The 27,135-nt window shown below is 43.9% G+C and overlaps 1 pseudogene; it reads right to left on the reverse strand.

Annotated features, from left to right (window-relative positions):
* Positions 1–3,970: 3,970 nt before the first annotated feature.
* On the reverse strand, positions 3,971–26,907 carry LOC120842670 (annotated as a pseudogene).
* Positions 26,908–27,135: the final 228 nt, after the last annotated feature.

Consider the following 27,135-nt stretch of genomic DNA (forward strand, 5'->3'; position numbering starts at 1 on the left):
CTAACTTCACGTTTCTTCCTCTAAGCTCACGCTGAAAAAGTTGTTCACTACGAGCCCCACTGACTCATTCTTCGCGTACATTTCCACTTTTTCCCGATCCGTTCTTCCTTTTAACTACTTCTTGCCTCACACTTTTCCTCATCTCTCACAAGGACATTCTCATTTTGCTTTTACATTTCCTTCTTTCCCCATTTTTTTCCCTCTGTTCCTTAAGCCTCCCCGCGTGTGGGTGTTCACTCGCGCGAGCTCTCCTTTCTTGCAGATGTTCGAAACGCGTCCTCCTCTCAAGGGGCTTGCATTTTTTACAATGGAAGATGGCTCTGCATTCAAGGATCTCGTTCAAACCTTCCCTTTTTCCCGAATCGTGTTCTCCCCTTTTTTGTGAGCTCACGTGAAAACAGCCGACGCGAAGATGGACAGTTTTCGTGTCTCGAACGCTGCTCAGCGATTTATCTCTCTGCGTGTGTTTTGAAAGGCACTACGCCTCAAATCTTAACGAAACAAAAGTCGTTGCGGACTACTAAAGAGGGGAAATGGGAACCGCCAAATAGGTAGGATATTAAATATAAGATAAAAATAAATACTGTGGGAAGAATTTTTCCCAAACAAATAACAAAACAAAAAGCCAATTGTAGCTGTGCAGGTTCCTGTCTAAATTATGGGAGAGCGAACAAGGAGGAAAACCTAGCACATTAAAGCGACAGGAATAGTTCTTCAGAGTTTCTTTTCCCTTCGATAATCACTTCACCGCACTTCGTTTTGTTTAACTTGCCGCTTTTTCCGTCTTCCTTTTTTATTGCCATTTGGATAAATTATTTTTTGTTGAAGCACGCATAACTAACACGAGATAACAAGCGGTGGTGGAGATTTAGACATCACCTTGTCTTTACCGAAAAACGCTTATTTGATTGTTTTTAATTTTGTTTTTTGCTGGTCCTTGTTTTGAATTTTTACTTTAACCTAACGAGTCTTTTTCTCTCTCTCTCTTTCTTTTTCTGTTGTTTTAGAAAGACATCTGCGAAATTCTCGTATAATATCAAATTGCCTCCCCGCCCCCCCCCCCCCCCCCCCCCCCCCCGCTCAAAAAAAAAAAAAAAAGTGGAGCACCTTTTATAAGTCCCAGTAACTTTACGAGGCTGAAAGGGCTGTGGATTCTCGTTCTTAAAGCCAAAATACTTTTTTTTTATTTGTTATGCGCGTGGTTATTTTTGGGGCTTTGTTTAAGCTTATCTCTATCTACTATTAACTTTTTTTGCAGCCGTTTGGCTTGTGGAACATTTAGACGGGGTAACGTCGAGAGTTGGGCTGGTTGCAACGTTACTAGAACACTCATTTGGGAAACTCGCCGTCGAAACTTGGACCACTGGCGTTTACCGAGACCGAGCTAAACACGACAACAGCGCCACTCTTTGTCGTTTTTCTGTACTGTGGTCACCTTGAGCTTTTACATAGCATATTTTTGCGTAAAAACAAAGGGAAAAGACTCGTTTGGTATGAAATATATTGGAGTTTAGCACAAAATGTTGGGCGCGTGATGTTTTTAAAATCTTTAGTTTCAGGGTTTTGCGGCACAATTAATATTGTTTTTATACAACCATGCGTCAGCGGTGCTTTCAGGTAGCGCGTCCCGACCTAGGTGCATTTTAACTTCAGTAGTAAGTCGCGGCGCGTCCGCTGGGGAGACGGGTGTGGCACCCCTGTAACCTCTTCCGGTCTATCTGTTTCGGCTCCAAAGTGGCCGATTTAAGCCAAAATGGAAGTAACGTGCAGGTTCTCGAGTGGCCGCTGCGGGAGAAATGGCGGCGTTTGTCATTAGCTCGGTGCTCGAGGAGAGATCGGGGCCACTTTTTCAAATAAGTCTCTATATCAGCTTCCCAACTAAGTGTTTTAGTACCGTTGGCTGGTTGGTATTCGTTTATCATAATAAGAAACAGAGCTAAAAAAAAATAAAAAATAAAATAAAAAAGCATAGACAGCGCGAAATAAAGGTGCAAACAAGTCGAACGCTTCGAAATGCTTGTTTCTTCTGCTCTGTTCGTTTTTTTCGCGCGTTTTCTTGCATTATCGTTACACGAAAGAGATTTTAATTTTCAATTTACATATGATACTCTTTTTTTTCGGTCATTAACGTTTTTCTGTATGTTGGAGCGCATTCATGCAATCTTTTTTGCTTCGACTCTGCTGCCTCGCCAAGTTCAGCGCTATTAATTACGACACTGGAGCATTAAGGTAATGTCTTCATATTGAAAAGTGTAGATGCCTCGCCGTCTCTCCAAAGTGTTGGGAAGTATAAATGTTGGTCCAAAACGCGGTGTACATCTGACAGTGAGGTGAAATGGTTGGTAAGATGAAAAACGGAATGGTGCGAAAAGCTAAATACAGGGTGATTCAGGGACAGGCCAGGCTCTTTAAATAGACCGCAAAATTCGGTTTCTTAACCTATCGCTCTACGACTTTGTGCAGCGTTGCCCACAGATGGTGCATTTTTTTTTTTTTTTTGTAAAATTTAGAAAGAGCGAATTTACCAGAGGAAAAAATATGAAAAAAAAAGGCTTAGCTTTTATGGAAACGCAGCGACGCCACCGGTCTTCAAACAACATGGCGCCGTTTCGCACGGGAGACAAGAGATGGCGCAACGAACGCCGCCAACGAACGAGCATACGGCGCCGAGAGCCGGCGTCCTCAGGAGACGATCTTTTCGACTCAAAAGTGGTGCGCGTTCCCCAGGCCGCGATAGTCGCAGTAACAAAAAAGGCGTGGTAACAACAAGGAACTGCAGTTCCTTCTTTGCTAAAGACGCCGGCTCTCGGCGTCATATGCTTGTTCGTTGGCGGCAGTTGGCGTCGCGACCACTGCGGCTGCAGTATGTATAAATAAAAATAAATGAAAGCACTTGAAGCAAAGCACCGTAGCGAAATCCCCGTGCTTCTTGGCTCAGCCAGTGAGCGGAATTGCGACCTTTACAAGTGTGCAACCAAACCCTTGCTTATATTCTACGGCGATGAGGGTTTTTGTGTTGGCGCACGTCGAGGAAAATAAACACGCGTGTGATCGCTCCCAATATATATGGCAAATAATATAGGTTGTTTGAAATTTTAATGATGCAATTCATCCTTACAAAAAATTGTTACACTTTTTAGTTGAAAAGCTTTTGAAAAAAGTCAATAGAGGGTATAGTATGTCAATAGCTTTTCTCTTTACTTTCTTTTAAATATTGGCCCACTTTTCTAATGAAAGTCAACAGACTTCCAGTGATACTTTTTTGTTGAAACGTTGTTGACAAAAGTAAGCAGAGGCTACTAAATGTAAACAGTTTTTCAACAGAAATACGTCAAAAAAAGTCTGTTGACATCCTATTGAAAATTGGCCTACTTTTCTATTGAAAGTCAACAGACTTTCTGTGATGCTTTTCTGTTGAAAAGCTGTTCAAAAGTCAACATTGAATATGAAATGTCAACAGCTTTTTAAAAGGAACGCATAAAAAAAAAGTCTGTTGACTTTCTATTGAGGATTGACCCACTTTTCAATTGAAAGTCAACAAACATTTCGTGATGCTTCTTTTTTTTAAATGCTGTTGATGTTCAATATTCCCTGTTGAGATTTTTCTATAGCGTTTCAACAGAAAAGCAGCATGGGAAGTCTGTTGACTCAATCGAAAAGTGACACAACAGATATTAAATGCCAACTCTTTTTCATTCCCTTTTCAATTGCCTTTAGTGAATATTGTCCCACATTTCTTGGTTAGTTGCGGCTATTCGCATTGCGAATTTGCCTTTGACATAATGCCAATCATTAACCCTTTTCTGCTGCCTTTGCAGTGCATTTGTAGTCCCTACCAAAAACTGACTAATAAACACTTTTGATCATATTGCATAATCTAAAAAAATTGAGAGGGTTGTAATACGTCATTAGTGTACTTAACAATTGCTGATAATTGAAATCGCGCCATTTAATTCACTCTTAATTTTTATTAATTCCAGTATGTATATTCTTTCGATTCCTTTGATAGCATGTTGCTAATGCTGTTCTTGACCTTGGTGTCGCCGACCTTGGATTGGCTGCAGATGCAGGCTGGGGAAGAAAAACGTTTGGTACAATCAGCCAGAAGTAATATTTTTTCCTAAGAGTAACTTGACACCTATATATTACATTTATTAAAGCAGGAGCTACGTAACTAGATATATATTTATACAGAAAAGCTGGTAATGCCAATAAAGGATTGATCACATTATAAAAAAAATATATATATAATTTAAGAACTATGAAAAGAGCAAAAAATAGCTGTGTTTACAATTAAATGACATTTTAAACCATCTGGGGCACAAAACATTAATAGCATTCATTTATTTATTTTGAGTGACCAACAAACAGTGGGCCACTCAAAGTGTAAGTATAACGGCTCAAAGTATAAGCAAAGTAAAATAAAGAAACAAAATAAACCACACAAGTTTCTGGACTTGCTGATGATGGCATCCATCTTTCCCTTATCAATGCACTCCTTGGCGGGGATGTCCTTCCGTGCATTGCAGGCTTTTCCATTCAGAGACTTTCCATGCGCCTCCTCTGCAGTGAAAACAATGCGCACCAAATTCCGGGCAAGCTTGTCTTGCTGCAATGCAAAAGTTTTACTTAGTGTGGCCAGCTGTGTTGAAGGAACAAGCACTCCGTTCCCAATGTTCTCCTGCAAGTTTGAGAAAAGAACAAAACAAGAGATCAAAATAAGAACTAGAAAAATAATCATGTGCAGCACACATGCACTTTTTTGCCTCAAATATTCAGTTTCAGCTATTTCAGGATGCAGAAGTGGAAGGAGACTTCAGCCTTCTGTTGCTGGTCCAGTGAAAGCAGAAAAAGTTCCGCTTTTTCTGCTTCTGGCTGAAGCCTTTCGATGAGGACATGTAGAAGCTGCATAGGAAAATCCTTCTGCTTTTGAACAATTCTCAGGCGCACAAGGTGTCTTGCCCACTGAAGGCAGTCCGCCTAATGTTTCTTCCACCGAACACAACATTGGTTCTCCAGCCCTTGGATAAGGGTATCATCCGTTCTTCGAAGTGCTCTTATCGGAAGCGTTTGATGACGCAACTTGTGTGCGACATAGAGCAGCGGCAAACCACAGCCATCATCATGAAAACAACGTTGACAATGCTGTATGGATATGAAACGACGTAAAGCAGTCAACAGTAAGGAACTGCTTCGTAGATGCCGGCTTCATTCTGCCCTACGGCGAAGTACACCCTGTATTAACACAACTTGACGAGACACCGTGGGATCGGTTGACGTTGCCGACTATTACATTCGGAGACCTCGTCTCCGACGACGACAACGTGGACATGGCCCCCGAGCTAATAGACCAAGAAATTGTGGATATGTTGTGGTGCCCGGTAATAATAGCGGCACTGACAGCAAAGGTGACAGCGAAGACTATGTTGAAGAACCTTCGACAAGTTGTGCGGATGCCGCGGACATGAGGAGAAAGCTGCAAAGCTACTTAGGAAAGCTCCCCGCGACAAAACCACCAAAGTGGAGAAGGCTCTCTCCTGCATGAACACCGTCGAGAATTTCATTATCCTCAATGCTGTAAAAAGCCACCAGTTGAAGATAACGTCTCGCTTCAAATAAATTGAATTGCGGACTCTGGCAACATGGTTCCTCGGTTGTAAATTCCCTTAATAATGTGCCGGCTCAATTTTTTAAATGCAGCCCGAGGTTACAGGTAAGGATTTGCACGTTCATTAGGGGGCTCCAATTCCGCAACATCGCGTTTTTATATCTTGGCGTCATACACGTTGGCCGCGCTTTTTGCATAGACCCGTTTGCCAGAATGTTTGCGCAAATCTTTATGTGCACTTTTATAACGAATATTGGATATAACCAACAAATTTGAGCGCACTGTGCTACTTCGTTATAACGAGGTTCGACATGTCAACCGAAAGGATATTAGGCAAAGCCACTTTACTGGTGCAGGGGTACAGTAGGTGCAGGGATAGAGTATTGAATGAGAAAGCAAGAGGTCTGTGTGTTCAACCCCCACAAGGGCAAAGTATTTTTTTGTAACGACACAATGCTGAGTTGTCTCTTCATAACATTTCACGATGCTCCAGACTTTCACCCTAGGAAGTAAAACAAAGAGTGAGCCCAACATAAAGGTGAGGTTCATCCGCTTTCATTGCAGTGGACCTTGTGCACCAGGAACAAAACTTTGCCTTAGCTGCCTCTCTGCAAAACCCCTCATAACAGCTAAGATAGTGAAAAAGTAGAAGCTTTCATCTCTGAAGGAATTGATCGTGCAGCAGGCAAGCAAGTGCAATGTATCCAAGAGATAATGTATATAATTGATGTTCGATTACTATCACAGGCTCTGAAAGGTGATTTGAAGTGTACACAGCCTCTGTGTGGCTTAAGATGCACTCAAAGCTCAATACATACAACACAGAAAGAAGCTCACCATCTTCGTTTGCAGCATGGCTTGATCTCCGGCGTCTGCAGTTGTAGCAACAGCAGCTGTCTCCCTGCGCTCCGATTTCTTTACTAGGCCCTTCAGATCTTTTACAAAGAAAAAATTCACAAGAATTTTTATTTATTCTAAAGCATGGCTTATGTAAGAACAACTGGAAAACAGGTTAACTGGAGTTTATTCATGTATAAGATTCACAAAGTGTAGAATTAGAGCAGAAAACAGCGTTTTATCTAGACTAGAGTGATTGGTGTCTCCAAAATTTAATGTTATTGGTAAAAAAAAATGATGCACTGTGTTTTTGAGAGTTGTCGCTTGGCCGCTCAACCACTGGGACCCAGGGTCCCGAATTTATGAGTAGTCACTACTTGCCAGGCGTCAGTGACTATGAACAAGAATGTATTTGCGCTGCATAAACCTTCTACCCCTCTTTTTCTACTTGTGGAATCACCCTGGCAGCATCTACTGCAGCCATTCTGGACGTCGACGAGTTGACATCTTTATACTGGCCCATATTAAAGGGAAACTGTGGTCAGTATCTCGAAATTTGTGATCATAACCTTTTTTTAGCTCAGCCATTTCCCTGAATTACATGGTGCTTCTTTTATTTTTCTTCTCATTATTGTGTGGAGCTTTGTAAATAGTGTGTCTCAACGTTTGGTTTCGGGCATCTCTGGCAAAACCTAAACTGTCTGGCCGAGAGAAATGGCAACACTGATAATCAACTGTACTACGACGATGAAGTCACGTTGGTGCTGTGGTATGCAGTGGACGCTCTTGCATGTCATATGGTATAGAGTGTTCATTCTCTGCTACGAGATACTACTTTCTGGGGCCTTAGCTAGCATTTGGCACATTCATTCGATGGCGTGGCGCAAAATCGAACAACTTGATTGTATAGTCTACGCACCCCACCCACTCGGAGGCCATACGGGGATCCCAAGTGCATTTTGCATCAGAGATCTAATGCAATGATATAAGAGTTTTTTTTTGTTTTTGTTTAGTTCGTGTGGATTTTCATGAACGCTCTCAAGGACCTTTCGGGGTCCTCGAACCGGTTTGAGAACCACTTTACTGGAGGCTCACGGAAACCGCTCATTGGCATTGTTGCATGACTCACCAGCTAATGCACTGGCCACCTGCTAAAGAGCAGTTGATTGCATCTTTAATATCAGTTTGAGCGGACGATGAGGTCTTATCTTGATATTATTTTGGTTATGATCATATTTGATTCTACTAAAGTGACACCAGTCAATGGGCAATATGCTAAATGGCAGCACTACTAGCGGTTCGGGTGCACACTGGGAGCAGGAGATTGTCAATGGGTGGTTTTGGCTTCGCCGAGCTTTGCATCTGTCGTCTATTATCCTCTCCGCACCGCCATTGCTCACGTCGTCGTGGATTGCTCTACACTGACACACTAGGCAGCGAGTATCCTTTTCTTCTTGTTGCTATATATCAGACAGAGCGAATAACGGAGCCATTACGATTTTGCCGCCATAGGAAGCGAGCGAAAACGCCGCAATACTGAAGCCAAGTGAACGCAGATCGACGCACGCCAAACGCTGTGCCAGCTCACTGCGTGCATTAGTTTACAAGCTCGAGAACAGCCACTGAGACTAGTACTCCATTTGCAGAACACCCTTGTTCTTGTCGCCAATTTTCTGACTGTGACGTAGCACGTAGCAAGATATGCATGTTTGCACTTGAATGCACTGTCGTACAGCAAAGTTTGTAATGTACCGTATTAGCCCGACTGAAAATAGCAATTAGCGAAGCCAGCGTGTTATAAAACTGGAGTATGAGTCTCAACGGCTGTTCTCGAGGTTTAAAACAAATGCACACAGTAAGCTGGCATGGCGTTCGGCGAACATTGATCTGCATTCGCTTGACTTCCGTCACTACGGCGTTTTTGGTCGCGCCCCGTGCTAGCAAAATTGTAACTGTCATGTTATTCATTGTGTCTGATACTGTGGCGACGAGAAGAGAAGGGCACTTACTGCATCGCGCGTAAGGGTGGAGCAATCCTCGATGACGTGAGCAATGCGGTGTGGAGGCAATAGCAGACGATAGATGCACAGCCCATAGAAACCGAAACTGCTTGTTGACAGTCTCCTGCACACAGAGTGCACCTGAACCGCTAAGGGCGCTGCTATTCTGCATATTGCCCATTAATTTGGTTCAATTTTTGACGAGAATTGTTCAGTTAGGTCCGAATAACGACCCTAATGTATAAAAATTGTACAGCGGCCTCTGTTCTTTCGTGTTCCCAACTACCCTGCCTAGCGCAGTCGACAAAGACACAAAATGACTGGAGTGTGCTGTAAGGCACTGAGTTCGTCCCAGACTTGTATGCTATGCATTACAAGTAATCGAATTACTAGTAATCGAATTACTTCTAATCGATCACTTTTTGGAGTAATTTTGTAATCAGTTGATTACTTTTATTAGGCAGAAATCACACGATTATTCTGATTACTTTTTGAAGTAATGAAAATTACTTCTAACCGTTACTATTTTTCCACCCCCCCCCCCCCCCCCCCCCCCAACCTCCCCGCACACATATTTTTTTTTCTGAAATGACAGCAATGAAATTTGCTTCTTTTTTCGAACGGAAAAAAAAATATTTTTTGCGGAGCTGTCGGAACAAAAGGTCAGCCCCTTTGTATGTACAGTTTCTGTGGAATGTTTTTTTTTTTTTCGAGCTGGGGCTGGGAGTGAAAAGCCACAGGAAAGTCCCAATGCGTCACCAAGGTCGTTCAGGGCGAAGTTTGAGGGAGCGGAATGCAACTTTCTCAGTCAATCGTTCAAACTAGCAACCTCACGCACGCACACACAGGAAGAAAAAAAATCCTGCTTACGGTAGCTACTCGCAGCCCGTAGGAGAACCACAACCGAAGAATGTCTAAAGCGGATGCAAAATATAACAAAGCCAGTTCAAGTGCACGTCAAGATCCCGTATTTCCCCTACGACGGGCCTACGTGGTCTTTTTGACAAGCAAGGTTTCGAGTTGAGAAGTGGTCGGGGCGACCTCTTCCGCTAATGGATACTACACATGATCCCTTTCAAATCCTGGAGCTGCTGCTCTTTTGTCTATCGTGCGAGTTTATCCACATGTGAATAATATCTGGAGAAGCGCGCGCGTGTGCGAAAAAGAGTAAGGGTCTCTAGGTTGCCAGTACAAGAAAATATATAGAGCAAGAAAACAAAATACCTTCTGTTTGGAACCAAAGATTCCAAGAAGCACTCTAAGTTTCTATTCATCTGGGACCAGTGGAGATGTTTCGAGTGAAATAGCGATTGCAACACTGCTAGAAATTTTGCAGCTAGAAAAACTGCTGATCCCATGATGCAGCGCACAGAGATGGCTAAGTCTGTGGAAATAACCCCTTTTTTCTTCTTCAGTAGTTGTGAAAATGTGAAATATAGGTTGGAAGTAGTTCATCGTTATGAACGCTAAAGGTGTAAGTCTTCACACAATAAAGTAATCGGAAAAGTAACGATTACTTCTTTAAGTAATGTCCAACTACTTTTGCTGTCAAGTAATCAAGTCATCTAATCGAATACCTTTTAGCCAAGAGTAATAGTAATTGTAATCGAATACTTTTTTTAGTAACGTGTACAAGACTGCTTCGTGTATAGGAAGATGTAGGGCAAAGGTTAATCGAGATGGTCTCCGGCAAAATTTTGACCCGGAAGCATATTACTAGAAGGCACGTAGCCCGGGGGGGGGGGGGGGGGGGGGGGGTGTCAAGGAGCACGGGCCCTTCCTAAAATCTTCCATTTTTCTAGAATCTCCTCTCCCCCCTCCCCCTCATACAGCATTTTGCCATGAGAAAAGGGCGAAAACTAGGAAAGCTGAAGTAGAAAGGAGCCACCTCCTTCCCACAACGGCTTTTCTCGTGCGCGTCCTTTTCCCCTTCGCACTGTCTTTCTTATGTTGTATCTGACTATTGTTCGTTTAGCTGGAACCCCAGAGCATGTGCGAAACGCTTATTTCTGCAATTTGAATCGACTGCATGTGCTGTCCTCGCCGTTTAGTAAGATGCCTCCATGTTTCTGTGTTGGTGTGCACGACATCTGTGCGCTCGATTGGGCGAGCCTGTATTTGTACCGCTCTACGCGCTACCTTCAGAAGCTTCGTAGGCCTAACAAGACGGACGCACATTCACGGGGTGTCAGCCAAAGCTTGAAGCTCGATGACGAACCAAAGGTAGAGTTTATTAGAATTCAGGACGACCTCGTGTATGACCTATGCACGACCACGCGCTAGTCGCATCCCGCTGGCAGCCCTTCCCGCTGGAAACAACAAATCTACATCTGCCAAGTTCGAGAAACCAAATCCGGAAGACTTTCTAAGACGGGGAGAGGGGGGAGGGGGGGGGGGTTAAAAGAAATATTAGCAATAAATTTACATGAGGATAACATCATCACATTTGTATTCCATTGCACATACTTAGCGAGTTACAACTGGGCCTCGCTATCATTGTCCTCGTCTGTTGGTACGGCAAAAACTCGTCGTTTAAGTGCGGGAAAGGAGGGGGAGGGGCGGGGGAAAGGGGCACTTTGCATTTTCCGAAAGATTTTTTTGTGAATCGTACAACCGTATGAAGTGGTCGAAGTTTATGAGTCTCCCGTGTAATACGGGAGACTTGGCCGGTGTGCAAGTGACAAACGTAGAAGCGGTGTTGAATGAACACGAAGTTGAAGTCCGAGATGGTTATTCAAAGCGTGCTTCAATTTCAAACGCGTAAATGGCGAAGTTTTGGGGATCATGCGCTCCCCTCAATGTTATACGTAAATCACCGTGGAAGGCTGCTGCAAAACGCAAGTGCATCAAGTCCATCGAAGCCGGCCAGCGAATGCTTTGATAAACACAATATGGTGATTTTTTTTTTCGCTGACTTGTGTGTGAGACTTGGTAGAAAATAAATGCTTATTCGCACTGGTTATCTCCAGCATTCGTTTCTATTTCGTGCGTGTTTTTTCGAACTCATTGTGCTGCAACTTTTCGCCTCAAATCGCTATATTGATTCCACTGCGCTGGATGTTATGACGGGGCGTGGCAAAGTGAACGGCAACCACAATTCTACGCCGGCGCGCGTTCTGTTCGCCGATGCAAATTTATAAGCAGCCGAGGTCATTTGGTAGTGCTGATCGTCTTCGGAGCCTGAACTCACGACGGTGCAAGGGCTTAAAGGAGCTGTGCAACGATTTTAACATTGAAAGAATTGGCATCTTCTACTTTTGCCGTTGTTCACCTTGTCACAAAGGACAGAAAACACACCTCCTTTTTTCGAAAGGTTTCGATTCCGCCGCGTAATCGCGAGGAAGAAATTAGTATATTCCCCGATCTGCAGCCGTTAGCGGCGGCCATGAGAAACACGCGGCGTGACGGCAATGGTGGTCTTGTAGAAAGATAGCAAGTTGTGCGAATACCTGACCGATAAAAGGTAACTTCTCTATAAATCTTGTTGCTCCAACATAAATATAAACGCGTTCAAAACCTGGCATCATAGGTAAAACTTTTATTATACGCAGGTTTAGTGACGCATTCGATCCTAGGTCCACAAAACCGTCAGCTCTACCTGCTACCGCGAACAGCCGCCTGAAGCCGGAGGAAGAGGGGGACAGAGTCGGACGGGTATGGCCGGACCCGGATGAGACTTTCCTCCTTTCACCAAATTGTTCGCGCTGCGCCCGCCAGCACGTGGTCACGCGCGGATGAGTTCTCGCTGCTCACTGATGGCTCTAGAGAGAGAGCTTCACCGGAACCCCGCGCTACCCCCATTGACGTCACAGCGCACGTGACTCGGAAGATGGTGAAGGAGTTGAGAGGTGCCGGAAACGTCAATCTTTCTCAACTTTTAGAATAAAAATTAGGACATGCAGGCAAAAATGTTTTTTTCTGTGCTTTGCTTCAGAAAGGTCGAGACACCAACTCCAAAATTATTTAAGCAAAGCACTCAAACTGCTGTACAGCTCCTTTAAGCGACGAGGTTACGGTGCGTGCACGTCCTCTGCGCAGCAGCCATGAGCCTAACCCATAGCTAGTTGGCCAGCCACCTCGCTCAAACCCTCCAATCATTTAATTTTTTCCGACTGTCACGAAGCAAAAATGTTGTACTTCTGTAATTTTAATTCGCTTATAACTCCGAAAATAATTCGAATTCGTGAAAAAAAAATATTTTTTTCTGCATGTTCCCACGTTTAATGAGGTCCATTCAGCTCAAATATCACACCAGTTCTAAAATCCTTAAAGGGCCCCTTAAATGCAACTCATGTCAAGGAATATGAGACAATAACAAGCAACAACTTGAGAAAGGAAAACTTACTTAGGGACTGTTCCGCTTTCTCCAATTTCAGCTTCAGATCTGCAACTTTCTTTCTTAAGGCGTTTACTTCAGCTTCATGATTGCAGCACACCTTTGTAAAATGAAACATTGAATCATATAACGAAGTGTGATCAAAAAGTTTCGGGACTGATCTTGTAGTGTAAAAGGGAAGTACATCAAAGTAATGCGCGCACAGCATTGGAAGAAAAGGACCTTTGTGTCCCATTATACCAAAGATGGTCACTTTGTGAACATTTGGAGCTGCATTACACACATTTTTGTGAAAACGTGTACGAACAGAATGGCGATTTCATCACAGACTGCAAAGCAGAGCAAGAGGGACCATCAATTCTGCGTCAGACTCGGCAAGTACAGAGCACATAGCTTCGAAATTATTCAGCACGGTTGTGTCAAAAAGCAGCGAATTTTGTGAATTGTTATAAACAAGTACTCACACTTCAAGAACAGCTGAACATCGCATGAAGACGAAGACCCATAGGGCCAACTTATTCAACCTTTTCTTGATTTCTCTTACGTTCTGCCATTCTTGACACGAGAGTGCCACTCAAAACACATCACACACCTCACTGCTTTTTGACATAAGCCTTCTAAATCATTTAAGAGGTCCCCGTTTTACGTTTCCCGAGTTTAATATAAAATTCCCGTTCGCTCTCGCTTCGGTTTGCAGTCTATGAAGATGTCGCGATTATGCTTGTGCATGTGGTCAAACAAACTTGTGTCGTGCAGCTCCAAACGTTCAAAGCGATGCCCTTTGGCATGACGAGACACGAAGGTCCCTTTCTTCGACTGCTGCACGTGCATCCCTGTGCTGCCCTCTCTTTTCACGCTAAAAAATCAGTTCTGGAACGACAAAGAATGGAAAGGAACGTCAAGGTGCCGCCTTGCCGTTCCTTGATGTGCTGGTGAATCGACTAGGGCAAGATCTGAAGTTTATGGTGTACCGAAAACCTACACACACCGGACGCTACCTCAATTTTGACTCCAACCATCCAAAGAGCCGTAAGGCTTCAATGGTGTTGACCCTCCTGCGTAAAGCAACAACTGTCTGCTCGTCAAACCAATAACGAGAAGGAAAAAAACATAATTCAAAACCTAAAGAAAAATGGCTACTCCAGTAGCTTCGGTGAGTGCACCGCCCGACGCCAAGGTCTCGCCAGACAAAACCAGATGCCAGTTGAAGAAAGACAGCTCCATCGAGTCGCGCGCATCAGCGTTCCCTACGCAAAGGGAACCAGCAAAGCTCTTGCACGAGTACTGGGAAAGGAAGGTATTCTGGTGGCCCACATGCCTACGTCCACACTAGGAAGGTTCATGCCAAGAGCAAAAGATTGTCTACCAAAAGAAAAAGCACAAGGCGTGGTTTACACTATTTTATGCGCACAGTGCCCTACAACCTACATCGGCGAGACTAAGAACTTTCCCGAGCAAATCCGACCACACAAGAACGACATGCGGAAGTTCGGCTCTGAGCACAGCGCCATCGCCGAGCGTTGTGATAACCTAGACCATCGCTTTGACTCCGCGAATGCACACTTGGTGGATGCAGAGCCTAATTTTCTAAGAAGAATTTTCTTGGAATCGTGGCAAATCCAGCACACGCCAGTAAACCTCAACAGGTCCCTGGGCGCATTGCCCTCTGTGTTCTCGGATGAGCTCCGTGACATGACGAGAAAGCTGAAAAAATGAGTGTCTCCATAACTAAAAAGTTTATTTTACAATTTCTTAATTTCCAACTTTCTCTTTTTTTTTCTTCCTTTGAGAACAAAGAGGTTAGAGCTGCTTCTGTTCCGTGTGCTTTCAATCATCCTTCAAGAAGAAACCGAGTTGGTTTCGAAACGTCGGGTTTCTTTTAAAGCTTTGGTTGGAGCTACATTTTCATACTTTAATTCCGCCTCCATATTCTAATCACTGAACGCTTCATGGCCAGTTTACGTAATCAGTTGCTCATGTGATTACATGTGCAAGTAATACAAGATTTTTCTTAATTAAGTCTCAGGGTTTAATAAGAGTAGTAATATCGCTCATAGCTTGGGACAGCTTAGAAGTGCCGAGGCAAATAAATGTCCCTAAAAAAATCATAACTCTCCACCAGCCAATCATTTCCACCATTTCCCCGACACGAATGACATTGAGGTTTAACAAACAATCTTTCTTTCAATATGACCGCAGGCAGTGTTGGCAAGGCCCCAAAATCGGGCCCCTATCAAGAGCATGCAGGAGTATAGGACTTTCTCTGGTGAGTGGCATTTGTGGCAACTAGTCTTATCAACTGGGGCAACACAGCATGATCTACTTGAGGGACATCCTGCTTGCTCTATATGCCGCTGCTTAACACAAGAGGATGCTCGCATTCTTTTTTAAAGCGACAAAAAGCCCTAGCAGTAAAACAAAAATAAACACGAGGGATAATTAGCAATGTCATTATTATGAAAAAAAATATGATTGTGACGCATTTCATTTAAAATGAATATATGTGCTAGCACCGTCCTGAAAAAGACACGTGAGAGGGTGTCTAGCAAACTATTATTGTTAAATTCCCCCATTTTTCCAGGTTCTCCCGAATAATTTCACGTGAAATTTCCTGACCGCTGCAGAGGCGTTTAAATATATATAACATCATTATGACAAAAGGCATTGAACATTGAGTACTGTGAGGATCATTTTACACGGACTTAATCCAACTTGTATATTCTGATATATTCGAGGTTCATCCAGTCCGAATGAACGAGCACTTTCTTGCACTTTCAATAACTGGATGGCAGCATGGCCACCAGATGCAGACTTTCAAATACTTTCGACTTAAGGCTTGGATTAGATTGGGGTTTGCGGCGTTTTCATTTGGTACTACATCTAATAGCTCTAATTAGATCTAGCCTATTGTTGCACCCTCAATTCAATCCAATCCAATGCTTGGACTGGATTTGTCGGCTGTTACTTTTGCATCGGGTAGCACACTTTGCACCAGGTGAGCAGGGCCCGCGCTCCGCTTTAAGCTGAATTTATTGCCTATTCTTCTGCCCCTTAGTCCTCGAGTCTTTGCTCAGGGCGCTCAATGGCGTTTCCGGCTGATTTTCCCTGACTGGGCTCGCTTTTTGACAATATCCCTGACAATTCTCTGATTTTCTTGGTAATTAAAATTTCCTTGAAAGTCCCCGGTTTTCCCGGTTGTTAGACACTTTGACGCGAAGTCCGTGCCACCTACGGCATGTCACACACAGTTGTATTTATGGTATGCATAAATGTCCAAGGTTCTAACATCTCTGAATGCTTTAACATATATGTCTCTTACCAAGCTAGTTTATGGTTTGAAACATTCCACTTAAAAATATATCAATTGGCGCAGTTAACGGTGCCCCACGTTGTCGGTGGGGAATTACCCGGGCAGACTGTTTTGTGTTGACCAACGTAACTATATTCCGTACAACCCAAAGCTGACTGTGTGGTGGGAACTATGCACTCACCGGATCGATCAACCACCTCCCTTTTCATCAAATGACCTCACTTGTGCATGGGGTATAAGGGGAGCATGACCATGTGGCAAAATATTGATTTATGCGTGGCTCAATGAGCATGTAACTACCACAATAGCCTTAGTTTAAGAGTGAATGGGCTATAGACTAGTTACCATGAATGGTACACAGGCCAAAACTTTGTATTTTACTTTTAGAGCCAACACCCTTTGAGTCACTACAGCAATGATCTAGTCATAAGAATAGAGGGGCCCATAATGAGTATACACCTTTTCTATGTGGGCAACACCATCTACCATTCTGGAACTTTCGGTGTACGTGAAAACATCGCTTTCCTCTTGCTTCGGCAGTAGAACATGCCTACAAGTGAATTGCAACCGTCAATTCTTCTTATGTTCTTTCTATACTTTTTAACTTTTTTCGTGTTGTAGTCTCTTGCTTTTTTGGAACGCATGCCGGATATGGGGACAATGTAGCTTGGTGCGAGGCTAAGGGAAAAAATGTATACCACCTTTTTGATAGGCCTTTCTTTTGGGGGGGGGGGGGGATATTATTATGTGGAAATTTGAAGCCTACCTGCTGCTGGGATGCTCCACTGTCACTGTCTGCATTAGACGATGCAGTCTTTGCTTTTCTCTTCTCTGTGTCTTTCTGGGATCCTTAGAATCTTTAAAAAAATGTTATACCATAAAGCAATAATCACAAGGAGATCAGGAGAGTAATATTTTACAATTCAATTTTCACAGCACTGGAATCCACAGTTAGCACACAGAGGAGCAAAACAACTTTTAATCGCCAGAGAGGCAGTGCTATACTCCGCTCACCCATTAGCTAACACTGCGGTGGGAGCCATGCTCAAGAGACGAACCAATGCCTCCCTTCTGTCTGACCCAGCTCTCAATACAAGAATTTGGGCAAGAGCGTGATCATGTGGCGAAGGAGTGAAGTATGACTAGTCCCGACGCGTTCGTAGCTTCCACGGCAGTCTCAGCTTAGGGGTGAACAGAATATATTAAGATTATGAGCCATACCAAATTTAGAGTTGACAACAGATTGACAGCGGTCTATCTTAGCAGTCATGTGATGGTAAGTGAGCACTGCTCATTTTTCTTCTAGGTGAGGGGGTGAATGCCCTGCTTGGTTTTTTCTAATATTTCTCTGCAGTTTCGGTTGCATGGAAAAGTAAACTGATGAGTATGTTGCAGGTTATAGACATCAAGGATTAATTATATGCGCTATTTGGTGAAAGCACAAAACATTTTGCCCCTCTAAGAGCCCATTCACACCTTTGCAACAGCTGCATTCAAAACAACCAAAACGACTTAGATGAGCAGAATACCAGAAAAACTCTGACTCAAGATTCCTTCGCAAAGCCACCTCTCGTTTCACTTGCCACGTTGCCTACGGCGAACACTTGCTCCGGTGACTTTGTTGTTGCTGTTATTTCGGTTGCTGTGAACGCAAAATCTTCATATACCGTCCTGATATTTGAAGAAAACGTCTACGATCTTGCACCATCACAAGACATGTTCCCAGCATGGTAGAGGGCATTGCATTTGACGTTTAATTGCCACCTTTGTTTTCATGAAAGCAGACAGCCATGGTGGCGTGGGCCTTACTATAGAGCCAATATTTCACAGGTTCAGGTGACATAAAACTTCGCAGCACAAGTATAGCACTGTGTGTATTAATCAACACAAAGCCGCAATCAGAGAGATTCCGGCGTCACTCATTATGAACGCCAAAGAAGGATTCAGGCAGCGCATGAACATAATAGGCCCTACTGTTCTTACTTTGTGAGTAGGAACGGCAAAGCTTAATATGTTCAATTTGTTCATGCACTACCCTGTTCCTTCTTTGGCGTTCATAATGAGTGACACCGCAATCTCACTGCGGAGTAATGATGGGAAGTGTTGGCCAATACAGTGGCACTGCGTTGCAGCTCCCAGCAGAGTCATTTGGCGTGCTGCATGCTCCCTATACATGCCTTGCACGTGACATCGCATGGCACCGTACCAGCCACCATTTCTCCGTGCCATACTCCTGTGCCCATACCACCTGCAGCATACATTTCGCACTATTGAATCTGTTCTTGGCGGCAAGCCATGCTGAGAACAAATTCAATGGTGCGAAAAACAAAGGCTATACGCACGAAGTTGTGCACCTTGACCGGAAGTGGCTCTACGCACGACAAGGAGAGTTCATGCCGGACAGCGCGTGTATCACTGGGTGCTCGTTAACCCCCCCCCCCCCCCCCCCCCCAGCCTGCATTCACGCCGCTTCGCGGCAACAGTATGCGGCTGCTAATTACAAAACTGTTAAAGGAATGGTAAACCGAAATTTGGATTTCAAGAAAACAATGCAGGAGATGTAGGCCGGATGCTACAATCCCTACAACATTACTCATAAGGCGATATCTGGAGTGGACGGGCGTATTTTTAGAAAAAGCGGTCGAGATTGAACCAGGCCGACGAGGCGCATGACGTGAGATATCTTGTTTCCTCCTCTCTTTGCTTCGCCCTCTCAAGGCGGCGAGGCGGAGGGGACGCGAAGCCGTTCCCTCTCCATCTCAAAGAAACAAGACGTAAACATATCAGTCAAATGCACGTCCTTTTTTAAAAAAAATGTGGTGATCCGTTTGAGATATTGCTGCATCAGTGATGTTTTGGTGTTTGTAGCCTCCCGTTGCACGCTTCTGCCGCGTTTTTTGTGGAATCCAGATTTCAATTCGGCATCCCTTTAACACACGCCGCTTCGCGGCGTCCACCCGGCAAACCAAGCCCCGCTGAACCCCATGCACCTCCGAAAAAAGAAAGTCTCATACCAGCGAGATGCCTTATGCCCAGAGCTAAGCGCTGCCTTTTCTGTTTTAGGCGACGATCGTCTGTAAACGGTGTCAAGTCTGATTTCCCACGACCGCAGCCCTTCGGCTTTGCGAAGCAGCGCCCAGCGCAGGAGGGACAAGCAACAAGATCGCCCGCTGCCCAGTCATCGGCAGCTTTCGTCACGTGGAAGTTCAGCGAGCCGCAGCAGTCCACGGCGCAAGCACCACGGTTATCTGCTGTGACACCGAGAGCCTGGTTTCGTCGACTACAAAACCGCCAAACGCGGAACAGCATGCCGCAGACCAGCGAGATGCCTTATGCAGAGCTAAGCGCTGCCTTTTCTGTTTTAGGCGGCGATCGTCGGTAAACGGTGTCAAGTCTGATTTCCGACGACCGCAGCCCTTCGGCTTTGCGAAGCAGCGCCCAGCGCAGGAGGGACAAGCAACAAGATCGCCCGCTGCCCAGTCATCGGCAGCTTTCGTCACGTGGAAGTTCAGCGAGCCGCAGCAGTCCACGGCGCAAGCGCCACGGTTATCTGCTGTGACACCGAGAGCCTGGTTTCGTCGACTACAAAAGCGCCAAACGCGGAACAGCACGCCGCAGACCAGCGAGATGCCTTATGCAGAGCTAAGCGCTGCCTTTTCTGTTTTAGGCGGCGATCGTCGGTAAACGGTGTGAAGTCTGATTTCCGACGACCGCAGCCCTTCGGCTTTGCGAAGCAGCGCCCAGCGCAGGAGGGACAAGCAACAAGATCGCCCGCTGCCCAGTCATCGGCAGCTTTCGTCACGTGGAAGTTCAGCGAGCCGCAGCAGTCCACGGCGCAAGCGCCGCGGTTATCTGCTGTGACACCGAGAGCCTGGTTTCGTCGACTACAAAAGCGCCAAACGCGGAACAGCACGCCGCAGACCAGCGAGATGCCTTATGCCCAGAGCTAGGCGCTGCCCTTTCTGTTTTAGGTAAGCTTGATTTTGACTCAATACGTTAGCGTGAGCCTACGGGTTTGCATTTCGCTGGTCTGCCTATTAGTGTTCTTTGCTTTAAAAACTGTGATATGGCGGGAGAAAACGAATGTATTGCATGTATGAATTCTTTGCCTGCAGGGGGTCTCAGTCTAAAGTGCCCAGATTGCGAAAACAAATACCATACTGGTAAGTGCTCTGGCGTTACGAAAACGTCCCTGCAGGCAATGACGGCAGAGAACGTCAATGCGTGGAAATGTAACACGTGCAAACTTCATATTTCCCGTCAGTATGAAACGTCCGATGAGCGCGACCCCGCAGAAGGGGAGAGGGCAACTTCGAGTGGCTCCCTCGAGCTGAATGTAGATAAGTTGCTGCCCACAAACGAAGCTATCTATAAGAAACTAACAGACATCCTAAACAGGATGGAAGGCGTTGAAAAATCTCTAGAAAAACAAAGCAGGAAAGACGATGAAATCATGACGAAGCTAGATGCGCATGGGAAAACTGTCGAAGCAATTGATGCATCGATGGCACCCTGTCAGGGAAGTACGATGAACTTCTTAAACGACTGGATGAGCAGTGCGCTACAATCAAGGAGCTGACAAAGAGGACGGATCAACTAGAAGCTAAAGTGGCCGAGCACGACCTGCAAATCAGGGAACTAAAGATAGCAGTGGATAATGCGGAGCAGTACTCCCGGCGCAAAAATATCGAAATTCATGGAATCGCCCAACGACCAAACGAGAATATGTTAGAAGTTGTAAAGAACTTGGCCGATAAACTCGAGCTGCCGCAACTTGCCCCTGAGGACGTTGAGGCTGCTACCGTTTAGGGGCGAGGGAAGGAAAAACAGCGCCAACCCTGGTGAGGTTTGTGGAAAGGAGGACGCGGGACCTCTGGATGACAAAGCGCGTGACCTTACGGAATGAAAAAAATTATATTAACGAAAATCTAACTAAAACACTGAAAAACTTGCTGTGGGCTACTAAGGAATGCGCAAAAGCAAAGTCATATAAGTTTGTGTGGGTGCGAAACGGTAAAATCTTTGTGAGGCAAAAAGAACGCGCCGGTGCTCTTCGCATCGAATGCGAAGGAGACTTAGCTAAGATAACATAGAAATGGAAAGCACATTCGTCCCCATTCAAGAATGGGAGAGTCTTATCGCACACTTGTTAGCAGAAAAGAATAATAGCGATCGAAAACTCAGTCTGATACACGTGAATGTTAGAAGTTTACGCAAACACTGGGACGAACTATTGGTTCTGTTATCTGGAAAGCTGTCGTCCCTGGACGTATTGATACTAAGTGAAATAAACATCGAAGAGGAAGCATGTGTGGAATATAGTTTGGTTGGTTTTCATTCTTACTGTCGTTGTCGGGAAAGCAAAAAGGGAGGAGGTTTGCTGATGTTTATAAATGATAGCTGTTTGTCGGAACGAATTAACGTTTCCCTTGACCATGCAGAACTCTGCGCAATTTCTGTTCACAAGGCATCTATTTCTTATATTGTATGCGCAGTTTATCGACCGCCCAATTCTAATATAAAAATGTTCTGTGAGGAACTCTCAGCATTACTGCGCCAATTTGATAACAACCAGCATATCATACTGGCTGGTGACTTTAACATAGATGTCTTAAACGAGAATAAGTATGGGGTTTCAAACTACTTAGACACGCTTTCCTCCTTCGGGCTCGAGAACGTGATACGCGATTACACAAGAGAAGAATATTATGGCAGTACAATAACCAAGTCATGCATTGATCACATAGTTATAAGAATTAGTAATGCAACATTAGTGCCGGCGGTAATTAAACAAAAGGTAGCTGATCGTTATTTAGTAGCACTAGCAATATTGGGTGAAAGTCCAAAAAATGAAATGTCAAACCAGAGGGTATTTAAAACCATTTTAGATAACAAAAAGGTAGACCATCTTATCAGTATGTATGACTGGAATTCATTATTAGTACATGACCATGTTACCGCTTACGACTTACTCGTTGATAAATTTAAATAGATATATAAAATATCTGTCAAAAATGTAAAATTGAAGCAAAGAAAACACGAAAATGTCTGGATTAATGAAGAGATTTTAGAACTATCCCATTTGAAAGACAGGTTATGACATCGATGTAAACAAAACCCGGGTAATACCACTTTAAAAACCGAATATCGTGTGCTAAGAAATAAGTTAACTGCTAAAATTAGATTAGCCAAAAGAAATCATTATACTAGCAAATTTAGTTCTGCGAAAAACCCAAGGAAAACATGGGACCTCGTGAATGAGTTGATGGGTAGGAAAAGAAAAACTAACGCTGACGATAGAATGAGAAAGAATTTTCCAGCATTAGATAACTAAACGGATTTAGCCGAATCTTTCAACAACAGTTTCATTAGAACCGTACAAGCCCTAAGGCAAAAGATAGCGGTGCATGTAAATGATGAACCGGCTGACCAAATTGACTGTGTAAATTCAGCACATCTACCAGAAATAAATGAGTACGATCTGATGAATATTATTAATTCAATGTCAATAACGAAAGTGCCTGGGATAGACCAAATTCGCATTAGGGATTTGCGCTACAATTTTTCAAGTGTAAAACTGGTCCTCCTCGCTATAATTAACGGATGCCTGACAACAGGAAAAATACCGGAAGGACTAAAATTGTCAGTAGTGAGACCGCTATACAGAAAGGGTAGTAAGAAGGAATTAGGGAACTATAGGCCGATATCGATATCGCCAACAATTGCTCACATTCTCGAAAAATGGGTACAAATATGTATGAATGACTTCTGTGAGAGATTTTCGTTATTGAACGACGGGCAATACGGTTTCAGGCAACAAAGGAGCACTATTTCATTACTTGAAGTTTTCTCGGACTGTGTTAATGAAACGCTTGAAAATAATAAAGTAGCCCTTGCCTTGTATTTGGACTTATCCAAGGCATTTGATACAATTGATCACGCACTCCTCCTATCAAAACTCAATAAGCATGGTTTCAGGGGCCCGTTTCAGAAATTCTTCACTGACTACTTTACAAACAGGTTTCAGATGGTTAAAATTGGAAGCAGCACTAGTACAAAACTCAGAGTCGATTGCGGCGTGCCACAGGGTAGCACACTAGGTCTGTTATTGTTTAATATATATGTGAATGATCTAGGGTTATTACAACTACGATCTAGAATGTTTCAGTACGCGGATGATACCGTTCTATTCCTACCGCATGACAACTATAACCAGGCGGTTCCGCTGCTTCAAAGCGATATAGATGTATTAGTTAACTGGTTCTCAAGTAATCTCATTTCTGTGAACTTCAATAAAACTAAATTAGTTTGTTTTCGTAATCCCCATAAACAAATTACTCTAGTACCAAACATATATCTTCACCTTCATGATCATACTCAACACATTTGTACGTGTAGACCATTACCTTATGAATCCTCGGTTAAATATTTGGGGTTAATATTTGACCAACATCTGCTTTGGAACCAACAAATCGAATATATTATTAAGAGAATGCGGGTGGTATCGGCGTATCTTTACAAGCTAAAAAGTGTATGTTCTGTAAACTTGCGGAGAACTATTTTCAGATCGCTAGGAGAATCTGTTATACGGTATGGGATTACGATATATGGGAATCGTTCAGAGTACAAAAAACAGGGAATTGATAGAATCTTAAATATAGTGCAAACAATATTTCTTACGGGTCAGTGTTCGATAAACTAGACATTGAAGAAAAAATGCGCGCGTTAGAAGTATTGTCATTTAATCAGTTTCATAAATATGTGATAATAACAAGTAATTATTATAGTAGAACATTTAAACAAGAGGTAAAAAAAGGAACTTGCGGCGTACAGATAGGTTCAAGGTCCCTAAGATACAAACAAACTATGGAAAAAAGTTAAAACGACACTATGTCCCTTCGATGTTCAACTGTTTGCCAGAATCTTTGCTGAACTTGTCATCCTTTCGTGCGGTAAAACGAAATGTAAGAGAATGGTGCCTCACGCTCGCGCAATAATAATTAAATAATTACTTAGTGCGTATTCGTTGCCCAAATGTCTACATTGCTGTTGTTTGTTTGTTTTGTTTCTCCAGTGTTCAATGTGTCACGGTATTTTGTTGGCTGCCTGGTCCCACATACAAGCATCTTTGCTTTCGTGGGCCAGCACGCTTACACCTGTATTTTTCAAAGCTAATGAAGATATTATTATTATATTATTATTTAGTTGAGCGGCGGCGGGCTAGCAGGCGTATATGCATAAGGGTACTGACCTTTTTGTCTAGCCTTGCACGCCACTGGGTGGGAAAAACTTTCTCGTGCAAATAAAAATGATTATTATTAGTATTATTAAGGTTCGCCAAGAACGTTTTTTTTTTTTTTCGGAGTGAATCGTAAAGAAGAAGTGTAAATATCGCCAAATGCCTCGACAAAACTAAATGTTTGAGAAAAAATAAATTAAGAAGTAAGCCGACACTGGGGGTCGAACCCGGGTCCGCTGTATATGAGGCAGACGCGTTACCACTAGAGATGCCACAAACCTTTTTTTCAAACCTAACGTTCGAAGGTCGAACCAGGGGGTTCGAAAGGTTTGAGAAGTTTCGCTTGGCAAACTTTTTGAGTTTATAAATTGTATTAATTCAAACTTTCGAACTTCCTATATTTGAAAATTCGATTATTTCGAGCCTAATGCATTAACAAATTCGAAATTAACAATCTTTCGAGCTTACTAAATTAAAAGAATTCGACAATTTTCAAACTTGTTTTTTAAAAAGTTAGAAAAGTATCCTACTTCCGAACCTGCCATCTTCAAAAGTTCGACAAACTGCGAATCTCATCAAGGGTCAAACTTTTGCGCCGAAGCTTTTATTTCTTGTTCCTAGGCGGAGCCACCACAGGACTTCTTGAACTATTTATCCCGTTGTTGGCGAGCCCCGACTGCCGTCGACTGCTCCGGCACCGACTTCCGTTGTTTGCAGCGTCGAAAAGCGAGATAAACGCGTGATGCATTCGCTGAGAAAAGCTCTGCCTTCAGCGCCAGCTCGCTGCCTTCCGCGGTGCTTTGGTTGCGCGTGCGTGTATCCTCGGGCAGCAGTGAATGGGGTATGTCTGGGGCGGCCTCCTCCCGAATGAACGGCGCGCGAGCTAAGAGTGGAGAAGTTTTCTACTCTCGAGCCTAGTTCGCTGTCCATCGCCACTCCATCAGAGGAAGACTCGCAGACAGCAGTACAGACCGCTCGAGTCAACGTTTTTAGATTAGGATTGTTTAGAATGTAAAAACGTTGGCTCGAGTTTAGAACCGAATTTCGTCACCAGTTTTTTTGTATCTGCATTTAGGTTGATTGTACGCCATCGGGTGTACATAGAAAACCTCGTTTATTTTTGAAACCGTAGCTTAAAGATAAACAAGGTCTGGATGCTTCCGGGGAGGCTGTTGAACCGCATTTTTGGGGGCTTCGAGTTTAGTCGTTGAGTGGTGCTTGCAGTCTCGCTGTATCGGGTTCTTTGTTGACTATATTCTTGCCTGTGGCCTATTTCCTCCGTCCTGCAATTTATGGTCCTCAAGAGAAATAGCTTGCCTTAAAATGAGCATTGCCTTTCCCACCAGCTAGAAGTTGTGGCCAGTATCGAGTAGTACCCAAGTAGCGAACACTAAATGGACTTTACGGTACGTGTAAAATTCGTAGTATAATTTCCGGTGCACAGCTCGCAATATTTACAGGAGCTCCGGTCTTCGTGAAGTTGGAAGACTTAGAACTTCGCCGAGCTTAGGCTCCGAAAAAATCGATTGTTTCAAAGTTTTCGAACCTGAAGTTCAAATAAATTCGAAATTTGCGAATCTTGCAAGCCTGAATCATTCACGAAATGAAACAGTTGAATTTTACGAACCTCAATCTTAAAAAGAAAAGTGGAAACCGTCAATTTCGAATTTTTAAAAAACCTCAATGACTTCGAACTTTACGAATTCAAATCCGGGCAGTTTCGAACGTTCGAACTTTGCGAAATCGAACACCTGGGATGTTCCCAAAGTTTGAAAATCGTCGAATTCGAACTTTGGGAGGTTCGCGACATCCGTAGTTACCAGTATGATACGCTACAGCTTCGAAAATCTCGTTTTGACAGTTGCTTTTACACGAGAACCAAAAAGTTTCACGTTGTGCGTATAGCCCTTTCCGGTCGAGATCCATGACGTCGTGCGTTGCGTATAGCCTAAGCCGGTGCGAATTGTATGCTGCAGCGGGTTTTCGCGCCGACTAAGGCTACAAGAGCATGGTACGGCTAATGTGGCGTCAATGCAAGATGTGGATACGACAGCAAGATGAAGACTAATGAAAACATAAAAGAAAAGCAGGACCACACTTGGAAATTCGGCGACAGCTAACTCTAGAAACTACACTGTTTCCCCTTACTTTGATCCGCAACAAACGCTATTGATCATTACTGTAAATCTAGCGCTGTGAGAGTATCTTGTGATTATAAATGCCCCTCGCTGTCCCCCTACCGACACCCGCGGAACACCCCCATGCCACCACCGTCCACGCCGCCTCATTGACTTGCTTACCCTAAAGGAATTGCTGCGCCACAAAAAGGAATTTACAGAGCACATTGCACACCGAGGGAACAAAATATGACTATACAGACTTACCGATTGCAATTACAAAAGCGTAGGCTGGCTCTTTTGTAGGGTTCCATATAATTATGACTTATTTCCCAGCGAGGCTATCCACGTACTCTGGATCATTCGCCAACTTCGCAGCGATGTCAACTGGCTCTAGTGTCCTAACTTAATAAACGTCTCAGGTGGGTTCGTCACACCACTTCACTAGAATATGCGTCATAATCGCCTCGCGCGGTTCGTTAGCGACTAAGATAGAGACTGGAACACTGAAAAACGTGGAATGCAAGATGCAAGGCGCCCCAAACGACGAGGAAATGCGCACGGATTGGACCGGATTGGACCGGATTGAATCTGGATTGGATCTGGATCGGCTAGTTGCACGATGGATAGATAGATGAATTGCATTGCCTAATTTCATAAATAAATTACATTTCGTAATTTATGTAAT

The sequence above is a fragment of the Ixodes scapularis genome, unplaced genomic scaffold, assembly GCF_016920785.2.
Source record: "Ixodes scapularis isolate PalLabHiFi unplaced genomic scaffold, ASM1692078v2 PGA_scaffold11__112_contigs__length_91849675, whole genome shotgun sequence".
Classification (NCBI taxonomy): domain Eukaryota; kingdom Metazoa; phylum Arthropoda; class Arachnida; order Ixodida; family Ixodidae; genus Ixodes; species Ixodes scapularis.